At 34.7% G+C, this 3,742-nt stretch overlaps 1 long non-coding RNA gene across 3 annotated transcripts; it reads right to left on the bottom strand.

Moving 5' to 3' along the window:
• Positions 1-881: 881 nt before the first annotated feature.
• On the bottom strand, positions 882-2,578 carry LOC127091184 (uncharacterized). 3 transcript variants are annotated; one of them, XR_007791888.1, is made up of 4 exons: positions 2,095-2,578; positions 1,864-2,020; positions 1,422-1,750; positions 882-1,189 (listed from the first exon to the last, which is right to left on the bottom strand). It is a non-coding gene; the product is annotated as an uncharacterized LOC127091184 (long non-coding RNA). The 3 variants fall into 3 exon arrangements; XR_007791887.1 differs by having other exon boundaries at positions 882-1,330; XR_007791886.1 differs by having other exon boundaries at positions 882-1,750; positions 2,095-2,575.
• Between the last annotated feature and the right edge of the window lie 1,164 nt (positions 2,579-3,742).

A 3,742-nucleotide genomic window follows, 5' to 3' on the forward strand; every position in this document is an offset into this window, starting at 1 on the left:
CCTTAAGGTACTCCATCCACCTCTGTTGTCGTATATTTAACTCCTTATGGTCAAAAAGGTACTTTAAACTCTTATGGTTGCTAAACATATCAAAGTGGACACCATACAAATAATGTTGCCACACCTTGAGTGCAAAAATGATGGCATCTAACTCAAGGTCATGAGTGGGGGAGTTCTCTTCATGGTGTAGCACCTCAAATTTGCACCTCCCATTTGTACATTCATTTCATTTTTTAGGTCATTAACATTGCCTTAGCATTGCATAGCATATTGCATTTTATCAGGCAAGACTGATCAGAAGAAGTCATCTGTGCAAGAGAGCAAGGGATTTTCATGATGGAAAAGGTCTGTGGGTGTTCTAGAGGGCTTACGTGATCCAAGGTTCTTTCTGATGCATTTTGGCCAAGTGTTGAAGGCTCAAAGTCCACAGTGCGTGACCAAGTCATCTGAGGTCCATACAAGTCAATTGTAAGTCAACTAAGGGCTAGGAGGTCGAGAGATGGTTTGAGACGCTTCCTTCATGTCCCAAAGAAGTTCATTTGTCATTACAAATACTTATCTTGAAGAATTTGAGGTTAGAAATCATTTTGTTCTTTTCTCGAATTAATCTTGGAAATTCAAGTTGAGTTGGATGATCCTAGTTGATTACGGAAAAGTTGATTTGGTTGTGGAAACTTAATCGTGATTGCATTGAGCCCATTCATTTTTTTTGTTAAGTCCATAAGTTTGGCCCATTAATTATTTTCCAAATTAACCCATGTTTCTAAACAATTTTCAAATCCCCATTCATTACCCATTTTCAATATCCATTTCAAATCCAATTCAATTTCATTGTTAATATCCAAGTTTATTCATCCAAATCATCTTCCAATTCACCCATATTTCATTTTATTATTCCAATTAATAAAATCAATTGCCATTATCCAATCATACCCATATCCATTTGTATAAAACTAAAATGCATTAAAAATTCTGCATTACAAATGAACAAAATTCTGCATTAAAAATTCTGCATTGCATTTAACAGCAACACATCAAAATTCAGCAACACATCAAAAATTCTGCATAAAATGCATATAAAAATTCTGCTATAAAATTCTGCATAAATCCAAAAACAAAATCCTGCACAATAACTGCCAAGCCAAGCCAAGGCATCAAAACCAAGCTACACTTCAAGCTGCTATTCAAACTGCAAAACATAACAACAAATGAGATTTCAAGCCGCATAAGCCGATACAAAAAACCTGCAAAATACACAAGCAAAAAGCTGCTCCGAGCGAGCCAACATAAGAAAAAGTGCACAAGCCAAGCTGGGAATGCAATTCCATACCTGCATAATAACAGAAAAATTTCACAACCAAATAACAGAATTTTCTTCTAATCTTAATCTCATAACTCTAAAAAAAATCAAAAACCTTCACCTCACTACACTTCCAGATTTTTCCACATAACAGACTCAATCTCATTTCTTCCTCTCTCCCAATCTTCTTCTTCCAAACTTCATCACAAACTCTTCCAATCCTTCAACCAAAACCTTCAACCACCGTAACCGTAACCGTAACCGTTTTTTTTTCAATTCACAATCACCTTCATCAAAAACTCCAAAACTCCATAGCCAAGCCTTCAACCACTACGAATCCGTAACCGTAACCGTAATCTCCGTTCACCGAAACCTTCAACCGCTTCCAATCTTCACTCTTCAATTCTTCCACATTAATTTATCATCATCACAACCGAACCGCCAAAGATCCTGCAACAATTCTGCAGCAATTATCTCCTTTCTCGGAAGTGATAAGCAGAAGAAAAAAGAAGAAATAATAGAAAAGAGAAATCCAGAAGAGATCGGAATAATCGGAAACTCACGATCCAAGAGACTTCTTCTTCATTTCGATCGGCAATACCGGTATTACGTCTTCGTCTTCATCTCAAAGCGGAGATGCGAGCGAGGCCTTCATCATCCACCAAGAACCTTCAACAAAATCCGTAGAAGCTCGCAACTCGTAACGGAATTGGTGAGAAGCTACAATCAGAAAGAAACCGATAATTGAAGAAGCAGTAGAAGGAACCGAAACAGAGAAAGAGGAAGATTCGTACCTAATTGTAATTGGAGCTTTAATCTGGTAAGTTTTTCCGATCCGATTTCGATGTGGTTTTTCTTCCATCCGCACATACGATAATGGAGTGAGATGAATCGCGGATCTTCGAGTATCTGAACTATCAATAAAGATCGAACATCGCGAACCATGGTGGATTGCTTAACACCGCGAGTTCTTGAATCCTTGAGTCGTAATAATCGTTGAAGTCAATTCTGTGAGAAGGATAACGCATTGTTGTGTTGGAGTTGATCGTTTCTCCCGGCTTGTGCTAAATCCTCGTGAACGCAGTGGTTGAAGGCGCCGGAATCCAAGAATCCAAACGCGTCACAAGAGCTTCTCTGAATAAGTGCTTTTCCCCTGTCCAATTTGAGCTTACGTGAAGGTTGTACACGGACTCTCTCCATTCCACTGTGGCCGTTTGAGTCCAAGGCCCGTGCGTTTTCCTACTACACCCCCACAGATCAAAAGTCCAATTCAGGTTTTCTTCCAAGTTTTTTTTTTGAATTCTAACTGTTTTTGGTTTAATTAGAGTATCAATTAGTATATAATTAGGTTAATTAAGTTTGTAACTAGCGTAATTAGAGGATTAGGTGTTATTTAGAATAATTAGTAATAAGTAGGATTGATAGGATATAGTTAGAGTAATGCTAGGAATAGTTTTTTTAATAATGATTTTAGAATATTGCTTGAGTAATTGTAGAATCAGAATTATAATTAAATAATAATTAGAAATTAATCTTAGGACTGTTACATTGAATACATTAGTATTAGGATTAACTTCAGAGTTAATTAGGTGGATTAGTATTAGAAATGTTTTTTAGAAATACAATAACTGTAGGAATTAATTAGGAAAATTAGGATTAGAGTTTGTTTAGGACAATTAGAAATTAATTTTAGAATTTGGAAACCATTTTAATTAGTTGTCAAATTAGAATTAGAATATTAGAATAAAGTCTTAAATAGGATTTAATAGATTTTAGAAATTAATTAGCAATACTAAATTTAGGCTACTGGTTTAGGTAATTAGATTTTAGAGTTAGTTAATTAGATTATTAGAATTAGAATAATTTTTAGAAATAATAGTTTTAGAACTTTAGAGTTAATTAAAAAATGTTAAAAAAATATTAAAAAGAAATATTAGAAATAGTTTAGAAATATTAAATTTAGTTTAGTTCTAATTGACTTTAAATAGAACTTACTTTCGTAAATAGAAATTTAATTCAATATTAATCCATAACTGTGAAATGACTATTCTACCCTTAGGCTTAGAAATAATTCAATCTTGCATGCTCCCTTAGTTTTAGGACGTGTTATCTCTTGATTAAACGAGTTTCATGTTCAGTTTTGGATTTTTTATCTCATTTTGACCCTAGTCTTGGACTAGTGGTTTGTGATCTCACTTTTGAGTTGTGTTTCAGGTTAATAGCACAAATGGCCTATGCTTGATGATGTGCCTCCATTGGAGTTGACTTGTGACTTGTATATAGCTAATTTTGACTTTGTTTTGCAGGGTTTGATATTTGAGTTTGAGCCTTAATGGCTTGTACTTTGGTGCATTGGTTTGTGTTTGTCTGTTTATAGTTAACTGTGAACCATTTGCTGTTTAGTTGTGTGATTAGTATACTGATGATATTTGATTGATTTCA

This window comes from Lathyrus oleraceus, chromosome 6 (assembly GCF_024323335.1).
Source record: "Lathyrus oleraceus cultivar Zhongwan6 chromosome 6, CAAS_Psat_ZW6_1.0, whole genome shotgun sequence".
Lineage (NCBI taxonomy): Eukaryota > Viridiplantae > Streptophyta > Magnoliopsida > Fabales > Fabaceae > Lathyrus > Lathyrus oleraceus.